The 13,117-nt window shown below is 45.9% G+C and overlaps 1 long non-coding RNA gene and 1 pseudogene across 2 annotated transcripts; both read right to left on the reverse strand.

Moving 5' to 3' along the window:
- Window positions 1-3,844: 3,844 nt before the first annotated feature.
- LOC120594087 (dehydrogenase/reductase SDR family member 2, mitochondrial-like) lies at window positions 3,845-5,464 on the reverse strand (annotated as a pseudogene).
- A 952-nt stretch (window positions 5,465-6,416) lies between these two features.
- On the reverse strand, window positions 6,417-9,540 carry LOC120593396 (uncharacterized). Of its 2 annotated transcripts, XR_005650358.1 has the most exons (4): window positions 9,316-9,540; window positions 9,007-9,151; window positions 8,633-8,838; window positions 6,417-6,994 (listed from the first exon to the last, which is right to left on the reverse strand). It is a non-coding gene; the product is annotated as an uncharacterized LOC120593396 (long non-coding RNA). The 2 variants fall into 2 exon arrangements; XR_005650357.1 differs by having other exon boundaries at window positions 9,007-9,540.
- Window positions 9,541-13,117: the final 3,577 nt, after the last annotated feature.

Genomic DNA, 13,117 nt, shown 5'->3' on the forward strand with positions numbered 1-13,117 from the left:
TTTCAAGGAGTCTATTTATGCTTGAGGTCACTACCAGTGGTGGGGAAAGTGGCTGCCTGACCCTCCCAGCTCCACACTTGCTCATGGTAATAGGACAGGCTAAGCTGTACCGGCTAATAAACAATCCCCAAATCTCGGTGACTTAAACCAATAAGAATTTATTGCTGGTGTCACAGTTCAATGCAGGTTCTGTGGCACTTGCGGGCAGCTTTTCTTCAAGTAGTTAAGTCAGAGACTCTGGCTGCTTGTATCTTGCAACTCCATCATTTCAGAATCCTTCATGCAAACGGGAGAGAGAGTGAGTCAAAGTTCTTGTAGGAAATTTTAGGGGGCAGGCACAGGCAGAAATTATTATATAGCTTCAACTTAATTGTCAGGGAGGCTTCCTAAGTCTGCAGGCAAGGAAATGGAATTGGTGAGCACCGAATCAGTCTGTTATATTCACACAGTCTTTAATCCCCATGGTTATTGCAACTACTTAGTGTTTTCGGGTGTCCTTGCAGATCTACCTTTCTCCCCATCACAGTGTACCAGCTTTCTTGATTTTTTAAACCATAATGGCACCTGTTTACCAATGGCACATAAGGATTTGAGACCTAGGTCACTGTGTGATAACATGGCCACCCCGTACTTGTTTCATAATATTTGAATTAATATAGAAAGCTAAGTATGTTTGGCTTAGCTGTCTCCCAATCAGATTGAAGAAAAGCCAGATTTAGGGATCAGGCTAAGCAAAAGGCAAGTAGAGACCAGCAGTTCTGCCTGCACCCAGAAATATTTCCTGAAATTCTGGAATTCTGCTGTGGCACAGGGAGTTCAGAAGCATGGAGATCTGGCTTAAAGATAGTGACTTTCCCCTCCCCAGCTTCGCACACAGGTCTGGTTATGACTCCTTGTGTTTGAGCAAACCTAGGGTTAATTATCTCAGTCCTCAGCATCCATTTTCATTCAGTTTGTCCCTGTCTGTGTTGGCCTGGGCTTGCTCCCCTGGACTGACCAATACAGAAGGTCCTTACTGATCCTTGTCACTGTGGAGGGAGGGCAGGTCTCTGAGGCTTGACCTAGCCTGAGCCTGGCCAGGCTGAGCTCTGACATGTGCTGAGTCATAAACCTTTCAGTGGCTTCCTGAATTATCAACAAATCTGATCTGCCTGCTCCTCGTCTGTGCTGGGATATTACTATTACTAGCAATAAAGAGTTTTACCAATAAACGTAAAGTCTTGAGTCTTGACAGTGTCCTGTTCACCTCTCCTTGGTGTGGGGTTTGGTTCTATGTGCTGTTGCTCCCATGCCCTCCCATCTGCTGCTGATGGCTGTAGTCTAGGGCAGAGTATTCTTTCTGGCATATTTGAAAGTATGGTGGACTGGGCAGTTTCTTTCTGGGATAAGTACAGATGGAACCACATATGAATGGGGCAAATACACATAGGTGGAACATGGACAGAAGTGGAGACTGCGGACCATGAAAGTGAACAAAAGGAGTTTAAGTCCAGATTAGAGTCTTCTTCTACCTCCCTCCAGCCCGTCTCCTTGGTCCTGGAGCATCTTGAGGGCCAGGACCAACTTTATGTTTTCATGCCACACTTGGATGCTCAATATTCACTAAGGAGTACTAGTATGGACAACTTTTATGAGATACAGCCAACATTTTTCCTTATTCTAGACTATTGTTCTCTTTTCTGGCTTTGAGGGTGTTCTACATGAGGCATACTTAGGAGTAATATTAAAATTATTTCCCAGAGGATCCACTGGAGTGTGGATCCCAGAAGTTCCATGTTCTCCCACAACCCTGCCCAAAATCCTCTGGAAAAATTTTCCTCAAGGATCTTCAATGCTTTATCATTTATCAAGTCTAATGACTCTTATTCAGACCTTTACCTTGACTACTCTCCAGTTTCCTGTCACATCAAATACTGTAGACTAAAATTTCCTTTCTGGAACCTGTTTGGTCCTCTTGAGAAAGCCACACTCTCTTTTTCTGCTCTACGTACCTATCACCTTTCCCTTGGTGTCTCTTCTGCCTAGGCCTATGAATCGAGATACTTCTTTTGTCCCTCAGGTGTCTTCTCTTCGTGCTCTCTTTTAATTTAGAAAGAAGGTAAAGTATACCTAAAATAATTATAGCAAGCCATCATACGATTTTCACCCTTGCTTCTTGAATAAGAACAAAATTCCTTATCACAATATTCAAGGCTGTTCATAATTTAGTAAAATCGTGCTTGTCCAGCCTTCTCTCTAACCTCTTCCCTTCGCTCACCCATGGTTCTACGGCTTGCTCTGTGCAGCACACACAAAGCAGGAACTATGGGGGAGATGATGGAGGACATGGCTGGTCCAAAAGTTAAGAAGTTTAAGAGATAAGAGTTGAGTGGGACTGACTGGGAAACTCCACTGCTTTTGTTATGGGCAGGCTGCGGAGTACTTCAGAGTCATCGGCCTAAAATTTTGTGCCCTGACTTGCTGTAGTCCAAGAGAGGCCACTTGTAGTTCCCCCAACTCCAAGACAGTTGTGGAAACTCCGGGCCTTCATGTCGTGAGGATCCTACTTCTCTCTTCCGTTAGAGCCCCTGCCTGATTTCCGGGTACTCTAGAAATTGGGGGAAAATGTGAGAAGACAGAATTTTTTTCTCTTCAGTGACCTAGAAATATGAAGTCAAACTTTTACTCTTCTAGAGAGACCACTTGCATTTCTCTGATTCCAGGACAGCTGTGAGGACTCTGGGCCTTTCTGTCTGTAGATCCCTGTTCTGCTTCCAGTAGAGTCCTTCCCAGGTTTCCTGGGACTCTAGATATGAGAGAATGATGCTAATGGGTAGAATTCTTTTGTTTGTTTAGCTGACCCAGAGTCTGAAAGTCAGACTCCTCCTTCTCTTGTATTACTGGCTCAGCTGAGCCTGCTGCCCAGTGGGAAGGTCTAACTCAACATCTGGCCCCTCTCACTCTAGCTCTTCTGCTCCATATTTGACACCAGATGTGTTCTTCCTTATCCCCTTCCCTCCCCGAGCCCCCTGTTCTCCATGTGGGGCAGCAGCTGGCTCAGCAGCAGGGCTGGGGACTTCATATTGACATTCAGGATCTGATATAAGAGCAAATGAGGGTGGGGGAAGGGAGACATTCAGTCGAATGCATGTTCTCACTGTATTACAAAGATATCACATTAGAACATGGACATGATGGCTTCTGACAATGGGAAGTGGGGAGAGTTCTGGCTTTCTTTGACATACGTATGGTGGGGAGTCATTCTGAAGCTGCAGAAATACAGGGATCAGTCTGACTCTGCAGGCGGAAGACCCCAGAGTCTGCAAGAAGTCTCCCCGTGTCTCCACGGGCACCAGTTGGAAAGAATGATCCACCTGGGTCTGAAGAGGCACTGGCTAGCTGAGTCTGGAGATGGCTGGTGTTACGAGCTGAATTGTGTAAGCCCAAAATTTCTATGTTAAAGCCCTCACCCCTAGTACCTCAGAATGTGACCTTAATTAGAAATGGGATCATTGCAGATGAAGTTAAGTTGCAGTCATAGGATGGGCCCTAATTCAAAATGAATGGTGTTCCGAAAAAGGGAAAGTATGGAGACACACACACACACACACACACACACAGACACACACACACACACACACACACACACACACACACACACACGGAGAACCATGTGAAGATGAAGGCGGAGATAGGAATGATGTTTCTATAAGCCAAGTAACACCAAAGATTGCCAGCAAACCACCAGTAGCTAGGGAAAGGCACAGAACAGATTCTCTCGTAGTCCTCAGAAGGAACCAACTCTGCTGACATCTTGATCTCCAGGACAGTGAGAGAATATATTTCCATGGTTTAAGCCATCCGGTTCGTGGCACTTTGCTACGGCAGCCCTAGGAAACTAATACAGCTAGATTTCAGGGTTCTAGCTTTGGGCATGGAGCATTCTTGGACAAGAAAGGGAGTCATTCCTTTTTTTGTGCTCCGCATTTATTGTGATTATTTGGTTCTCTGTTGGACCCTCCCTGCAAACTGGGAGCTCATGGACAGTGGGGACCAGAACTGCAGTGTAGACACTCTTACTTCCATCTCACAGATGGGGAATTGAGGATCAGAGTCCAGGCACCTGGCCTTGATCTATGCTTGTGAGTCTGTGAGGGGAGGTGGATTTGTGTGAGCCAAAATGGAGAGAGGGTCACACAGAGGGTGCAGATGACGTCTGACATGCCCCACCCAGCTTACCCAGACTTGATCTTGTCCCAGACTTGCTCACTGCTCCCCAAGGTACTTCCTACCAAGGGGTTGACCGCTACCATGCACACCAGGAAGTCGACACCCCAGCAGTGTTCCAGGGCCCTTGGGGAGAAGGGGACAGTGAGGGCCAGGGTCAAGGAGCAAAGTAAGTTTTCTGCTGCAGTGGGAGGTGATTCCTGTTTGCTGCCCCCGGGGTTATGCCTGGTCAAATCCAGGAGGGGACCACAGCAAGTGAGGGCAGAGCACCATCATCAGACCTGAAACATCTCTCTTTGCCTAGATCTGTGAACTCGTTTGGGTGTATGGTGGGCCTCTTCAGTAACCAATGCCAAGGACATGGTCAGCTTTTAATTCCTGCGCTTGTGCATTTGACCAGGTTATGTCTTTAAAATAACCCCTGCTCCTTCTTCTGCACACACAGCCCCCTCCTCCGTCCCTTATCTTGGCCACCAGCTGCTCCAGGTCCTCGGCCTTCCCCAATGTGGCACACGGTACCTGTCACGCTCAGCCCCTCCCCCTGCAGCGTTGCCACAGCCTAGTCCACAGTCTGCTGCTTCCGGCTGCTGACTGCCACATGGGCCCCGTCTTGGGCCAGACGCCTGGACATCGTAAGGCTGATCCTAGGGTCTGAGATGGAGAGAGGATTTGACAATTGAGCTTTGGGCTAAGCCCCTTTCTTCGGACTGTTTTCCTGTCTCAGAGTCCCTGTTCCCATCCCCTGTGTTTGGATTCTCTCCATAGCCCGGATCCGATAGCCCCTCCGTCTTTCTATTATGGTCAGAGGATAAGGAGTAATGGGGTGAGTCAGGCCATGGGGCAAACAGCCCCGAGATCACTTGTCACCCTGTGGACCCCTAACTTAGAGCGCTTACCCATTTGTGGACCCTGTGATCACAGTGATCTGATTGACGAGTGTCCCCGCCCTGTGGTGGCTCTGCTGCTGGTGCTCCTCTGTGAGAGTGAGACTTCAAGGGGCAGGAGGCTCCTCCACACCTGGGTCACTGGCTTAAACATGCTGACCTCTGTCTGGTCTCCCTTTTGAAGGACTTAGCTAGAGGAGGCCTCGTTCAGAGGTTATGACAGATCCAATATGGAAGTCCCCACTTACCCTGCAATGAATCCTCTCTGCTACATCAGTTCAGGGACCTCTTTCTGTACCTGCTGCTGTTTCCTCACTCCCGACCTCTGTCAGAACGCGATACCTCGTCCTTCGAGATTTCGCCCTGACACCCATCTCCTGGCTCTGAGATTGCAACACAGTTGGCTTGCAGCAGTGGTTTCTAAGAGACTAAAAATGGTTTGCTTTCTTTAAAATGCCTAGCCATACTGTTCATGCTTAAAGTTCTTAAAACAGTCTCGATCTCATAGTTTCCAAACTGTATTTGGTCTACAAAGACTTTTTAAGAGCTAGGAAAGCAGAAGTTGCTGGAGGCTGCAGCCGCGCTGCTTCTGTCTCTGCACTCGAAGCCTGGATGAACAGTTGCATGTTATTTGCAGCCCTGACGCTCCTTGCTTCTGCCCGCCACATCTCGCCTGGTGTCTGCTCGGCTGCAACGTCATCTCCTGCAGAACCAAGCTATAAGGCTTAGGCAACTCCTGGGGCTGGAATGTTGCAGATGCACTAATCTACCTCTCTGTGCCAGGCACAGTCCTAGACTCAGGAGGTGCCACAGTGAACAAGGGAGACCCAGGTCCTGCCCTTAGGGAGCTCACTTTCTAAGCGGGGAGGCAGACAGCGAACAAAGAAATACACGTCATTTTGTAGTAGATAGGTGCTGGGCTGAAAAGTCAGGCAAATTTAGGGTGGAAGGACAATGGCATACCGCTTTACAAGAGGATCAGAGAAGGCTTTGGAGGAAGTGACTTCGGAGTGGAGACCTGAATGACGTGGGTGGGAGAGCCAGCCTTGTGAGTGATGGGACTCGCAGCCGGTTGGCGCAAAGTACAGTGTTCTCTTGCCTACACAACTGTCATACGTGCAAAAATAATCACAGTGCCAGAGCAAGCAGTGGTCTCACACTTTTTTTTTAATTCCCACCCCTCCCCCCACTTCCACCGCTAACCTAGAGATGTTGCTGTTTCCCCTTAAGAACTGAATCTCTGAAGGCCAGGCGTCTCCTCCCACGTGCTCGCATTGCGAGCCTGGGGCCTGCCAGAACCAGGGGGCCTAGCACATCCGGGTCCTGGCGCACTCGGGTCCTGGCACACTGGGGTGGGGGAGTGGGGGGCAGGCGCACCCGGGGTATGGACCGTGGCTCCACTGGGGCTCGAACCCAGGACCTCCTGTGTGTAAAGCAGACATGCTAACCACTGCTCTGTGGAACCACCTCTGGTCTCACACTTTTTGCTCATGAACCCCTGGAAAGATTCTGAAAAGCTAATTCAGCCCTCACAATTCTTATATTAATGTTTAAATTTAAATCACTATAAAGGAAGTAATTTCTAGCATACTTAAAATATTCATATTTTGAAATAAAACTATATCACTCTTTTAAATGTATCCAATGGAACCTACATACCATGGTAATGTGATACTTATCATTATTGGTTCTTAAAAGGACATGAATATCCAGTCCCCAGCTTCATAAGGGTAGCAGCTAGGCATGGACTGTGGCCCTGGCATCTTCTTCTGGAGCCAATGTCCGTGATGGCACTCCTGACCCCTCAGCCGCCTGATTGTGGCTGAAGTAGGAACTGCCTTGGCAAGTCATTTCTGCCATGGCATCTGGGGATCACATCCTCCCAAATGCTGTTAACTTCTTTCCTAAAAAAAAAAAAAAAGTTTTTATTGTGGTAAAATACACAGAACATGAAGTTTATTATTGTAAACATTTTTAAGTGCAGAGTTCTGTGTCGTTAAATACACTCATATTTTTGTACAACTATCACCACCATCCATCTCTGAAACTTTTTCATCTCCCCACTGAAACTCTGTGCCCATTAAATAGTAACCCCCACTCTCCTCTCTTCCTCTCACATCTGATAACTTTTAAAAAAGCATTTTTGTAGAGTGTCAGAATCTCATACAATAAAACATTTACCACGTGTCGAATAGAAATAAATTTCTCATTAGGGAATCGACGACTCACAACTTGCTGACATTCGGTCAATGTGTAGACATGCAGGTGTCCTGTCTCCCAGCTCCAGATATCCCTCGCCCTGACCATTAACACCCTAAGGTGTTCCCCCAGAGGGTTCGTAGTTATAAGGTGAAACAGACATCACTATCTTTTTAGGGAGGCGCTTGAACTTCTGTTTCAGAAGCCTCTCTGTCATTCCCTTATCTACCTGTCGTCTGCTGAAGGCAGCCCGATGTGGTGGAAAGAAAAATGCAAAGTGAGTCAAGAGGTCTGATTTATTCACTTGTCCCCGCCACTAATTAGATGTCTCCTTTTGGCTAAATCACCTACTTCTCAGGGCTGTAGTTTCCTAAATTATTTAGTAAAGAGTAGGGCAATGTATTTGATGAGCTTTAAAATTTGGTGGTCTGCTCTTCCCCGTGTGGGCCTCTTTCCTTTCAATCTCAGAGATTTTTCTTTATTCTATCACCACACTTAACCTCACTATTCATTCACTCCCCACGAACCATATCAACCTGGACATATTAAAAACATAAACTTTTACCTCCCAGGAAACTCTATAAAATGTTTTTCTTGGTTCTTCTAATTGAAGTTAAGTCTATTTTATATACATGTAATTTTTTAAAAACTGGGTGGCTAAAAGTAGGAAGGAAAACATTTTAAAACTCCAGCAATTTTTCTGTTTTGTTAAAGGTGAAGGTTCGAATTTATCCTTGGGGAGCAGAGGTCTTGCTTTTTTGACATTGTGAAAACATTTCACTAGGCCTTTTGGTTACGCAAAGCCAAGCCAAAATACTATTCTGGAGTAGAGAGATACAAGACAGAAAAGAAACAGACTGCTATGCAAAAAAAAAACAAAAAAAAAACAAAAGCAATAGCTTTTCTTTATTGTGGAGGGATTCATCATCTCTGTAAATTGATAGCAAGCTGGTCTTAAACTTAGATTTTCCTCTTTTGGCTCAGAAGAGCCCGACTTCCTAAATAGAGAAATAGTCAAAGGCCCATGTTTGGGCCCTGCAGCTTTGCTGCAAGTGCGGGGGTGGAGGGATGGCAAACACGGGCATTAGTTAATGGGCAATTTCCTGTGGATGGTCATAACCTGCGGAACCTAGGTGGAGAGCAGATGCAATCAATTACAGTTACACAATTTCTTTCCTGCAGTGAAACTTGATCCTGTTATTTTATAAGGCCAAAGCAAAGTTTTGTGAAATGTGACACAGCAGAAATCTGGAAGTGTATCTCTATGTCCAGACTTGAAAGAAAGCTGTTTGAGGGGAGAATTATCTGAGTGGACAAGCTAGTGATGAAATGAAACGACTCACCTGTGGTAGAGTTGAAAGGCAGGCAAGGGGACCAGGCAAGGGGAAGGGAAAATCTGGATGGATGGATTCGTGGGACCTTTCGACATTCCTTGGAGATGATCGGCAATATTGAGGAAAGGAATCTTGGTAAAAGATGGGATTTTCTACAAGTCGGCAGGGTGAGGATTCAGTGAGACTCATTCTACGGGAAGCGTGATCCCTGGTAGCTAGAGAAGGTAGGAATATCTGGGTTATATTAAAGAATAATTGCTCTCCTCTCTTACCTAATAGTGGAACATACACCAGTAGACTATAGATACCCAAATTTAACAGGAGCGGGCACAGCAGATGTCAAGACAATATAACTAAGGGAGAAATGAGAAAGGTTTACTTACCTCTCTCCTGGTTTTGCTAACTCATCTATAACCTTGACTACGTTCTATGATCTCCTATCCATTCGTTTGCTCCTCTGTAGAATGAAGTGAAGAGTGATGACAAATATCTTAAGTCTTGTCCCATCCCAACAGTCTATGATGCTGACTGTAAGTAGAAAAAGACAAGACAGCTTTTGTGTCTCGGCGAGACAAGCGTGTCCCCAGAGGGATTCCAGGACAGAGATTTCACATTCTAATTTTTTAGAGAGTTCAGACAGTTAATCCAAATAATAAAATGAGCTGGAAATTTAGATGTTTACATGGACTTACATGATTTATCAAACGTCGACAACTAATTCAAAGTTTAAAACAATTCTTTGGGTCTACAAAACACACCCGGTTGACATACTGCTAGTTTAGAAGTCTATGCGAGGAAGGAAAAGGGAAGGGGAGAAAAGAGGTGCTGGTGTACTAGCAGAGCGTGCTGGAGGAGGACACAGAGACTTAGTTTTAGAGGAAATAAGAGAGTCTCTGTTCCCGTGTCACAGCTTATAAACAGATAGAACTAAGGGATCTTTGTCAGTCTTCTACTGCTCATTCTCTTACGTGGAGGGTGTAAATATTTGTCTTCTGCTGCAAGGATGTTTGGAGTTGACGGCATGAATCATGTTCTTAACATCTTGTACTTTCAAATGTTTGGATTTATGTTAGATAATAATTCTCTATTATTGCCAAATGTCCCGGAGCTAGTCTCAGGGCAAGAACATTGCCTTGCTATGTACTGCCTCTACCTCCTTCGCCCGCCCTCACAACCTACACTCTCCTTCTTCCACCCCTCCCCCTGCCAGGTACCAACAGGCAGCAGTCACCTTCTAGGAGTGGAGGGCACCTTGGCTGTGGGGATGGGTGGCAGTGCTGGCTGTGGGTTGGAGTTATGATCGGGTGAGAGTCCACTCACTCATCTGCCAGCCTTTTCAGGAGGTGTATCCTGTCCTGGCTTTTACTGAGGCAGAGACCTCTGTGTTTCCTCTTTCTTCCTCCCGGTACCCAAATTGGTGGTTCAGACTTCCGGCTGAAAATCTACCTCCTTGTGAATTCTGCCTCCCTTCGTAAACCCAACCTCGGGACAGGAGTCTAAATCACTGAGGATGTGGTCTGAAGATTCAGCAGCCTTAGCAAAGATGGTGTGGACAGCAGGGTCCTGGGTTTCAGTGGCAGGTGTGCCAGGCCATTTCTATTTTCATAAGAGCGACAGAATGAACTGGGGTGCTCCCAAGAGAGAAGTCATAAACACCTGGCACCGGCTTCTCGGAGCTGGGATTCCTGGGGCATCTCACCTTCATAGATTAACCACCAGTTTGAAGTCTTCCCTCAGCTCTGCGGGCCCAGGTCCCACTGTCATCTTATTCATGAGTGACCAGACCATTGGAAAATGCCTCAGACTTGTGAATTTACTAAGATGGATTCGTGGCAGGATATTTTACTTCCATAAATTTACCAAGTAAACAGTGGGTGAAGTCATGCCACACAGTCAGAGCTTTTTCCTTCAGGAGATTAATCTGACCGAGACCCTAATTCTTACCAGAGATTTGCATGAAAACTATGGACTCAGTAAACAGAACTGGATTATTTTAGGAGACATTTGCTCAAATTGATAGTTTGTCATCCATTTCCGTGAAGAGCTTTTCCAAGAAGACTAGTTTTCATTGTCTTTCTCCTTTCGAGTTGCTTGAGAATCTTTTGCATTTTTCACCATTAACCATGTCTTTCAACAAAACCTCAAAATTTCTTACAAATTTTCAAGTTTGTGTATAAAAAATTGGGTTGCACTTAAATTTGCCACTTTTTTTGTGGCCTGTAAAATGGCCCCTTAACCTCCACAGTAAGGCACTTCATTCAGTTCATTCGGCCTATACATTCTCTCCTAGGTTAATACTTTTCCTGTGCCTCACTTTCATGCATTAAAGAAATAAGTCCTTTTATTAGATGTGTTGTGAATATTCTTTCTCAATTCTTTGTCATCTACCAACCAGAAGTTTTAAAATGTTTCACAGTAGAATTAACCAATCTTTTGTGGCTTAAAGGCACATCTTGAGGTGTTGATTAAAACGTCTGAAGTAAAGGAAAGCCAATGCAAAGGTGCATTCTCCAGGTGGTCAACACTGTGAGGGGTGGGGCTCGAGCCCTCTGGATCCTCCGAGAAACCACAGAGAAAGTACTTCGGAATCACCACTGAAAGGTTGGGAGGCAGGCACATTTATCCACCAGCTTCCTCCACCATTGATCCAGGCAAGTCCCAGGGCTCATTAACTCCCTTGCTGTTTCAGACTGCCCATGAGTCCCATGCCACAGCGTTAGAGACACACTGGGAAGAGCGAGAGAGACATGATGAGGCTGAGGAAGGTGATGTCGTTTTACACCTGCATGAAGCCTATTGCTGCAGCAATGGGAAGAATAAAAGGGTTGCAGAGAGCTTGTGTCCGATTCACTGGACTTTGTGATTATCTTCTTAATACTTATTTGACATTAAAAATTTGAATGTGTATTATTTTAAAATACCTAAATGTATTAAAGAGCACTAGACTCTTTAAGATTTTCCTCCTGTTTCTTAAAAGTGGCTTCAAGTCCTTGAGAAATCCATCAGAGACTTTAAACATGGGAAGCACTGGCAGAGACACTAAGTCATCACAACTACAGCCCCAAGTGAGCACAAACTATCTCATTTGGATTGTACTCAGTTAAAAAAACATATGAGGAGTGCAAAGGGAGGTAAGAACATAGTGCTTTTTCTCCCATACTTTATGTCCACAAGGATTCTAGAAAAGTGATCTGACTTTATCGGACCTATGAAAGCTCTGGCCTCCCCCAGCCAGCAGCTGGCAACAAACCAGGAAGTACAGGAGAGTTCACACCCCATGGAGTGAACCTGGACCAGTGAGAGACAGGAGATGGGAAGGAGTCAACAGATAAAGTCCTTGTCCTTTCTGTTCCAGGCAGACTGTTCTGAGGCATTGTGATTCTCTCAGCCTCTCCCAGACATCATGCATGAGTGACCAACTGGCCGTGTTTCTTGTGAGGCTGTGGACAGCTCTGAAATATGCCCCTTTGAATTTGCTTGCCCTCCCTCCCCCACTCTCTGCCCTCTGTTCTTCACTTTTGCCACCTTGCCCCTCAATAAAGTGTTAGCATGTAAGCTTTGCCTGGAGTTCTGATTTCTAAGGAACCCGCCAAGACACAGCATTATGACTGGTGTTGGATTGGGCTTGGATTCTCGACATAATGACAAAGCACAGTTATAGCCCTCAGTTCCGTCCTGTTCAGTGCTGTCCTATGATTTTCGGAACCCCAGAAGAGGCAGGTACTAGAGGTCAATGCTTCTGCACCCAGGCCAGCAGTATGGATCTAGCCTTCTAACCAAATTAAAAGGGAAGCCAGGGGGCAAAGATAACTAACCACATCTTGTCTCAGACACGGGGAAAGCATGACCAGGCTAGTGTGTAAGGCTGAGGTGGGGAAAGAGTGAGTTGCTTCCTTCTAAGCCAGAACTCCATGTCTCCAGAGTTGATCACAGTGTCCTCCTGTCACCTGGATTCTTCTTTCTGCTGTATAGCAGTTAGCTGGTGAACTAGGATTAATTAGCTGGTGGATTTGGATGTGTCAGCACAAAGGGTTATAAATGGTCTCTTCTTGCTTCTGGCTCGGCCTGGCCCTGACTAGCTTCTCCTCAAATCTGATTTGGAAACAGCTTAAGGTGTAAAAATTTAAACAACTTTAGCCTTTCCCATCAGCTTGGTTCAATTCAATTTAACACATATTTTTCAAATGACTGCTCTGCGACAACCAAGTCGTTACACTCAGTAGCTTGGCCTCAAACATGCATGGTCCATTGGTAAACAGTTACGGTTGACATGGCAGGAGAATGAGAGAAGAGAGGGGTGGAGAGGGAGACAGAGCTGTGCGGCTCCTGGGGAGACGATTGTAGCAGTATGATCTCAGGGCGTGAAATGCCTGGAGGAACAAGAGTGAATCTGGGAAGGGCTAGGGAGTTTGCAGTATGGTGATTTTGTTGTGCATTCTCAACAAGAACAAACAGAATCCTGGCCCCAGGGTGTTATTGACTGCCTCTACCTGG

This window comes from Pteropus medius, unplaced genomic scaffold (assembly GCF_902729225.1).
Source record: "Pteropus medius unplaced genomic scaffold, Ma_sr-lr_union100, whole genome shotgun sequence".
In the NCBI taxonomy this organism is placed as follows: Eukaryota; Metazoa; Chordata; class Mammalia; order Chiroptera; family Pteropodidae; genus Pteropus; species Pteropus medius.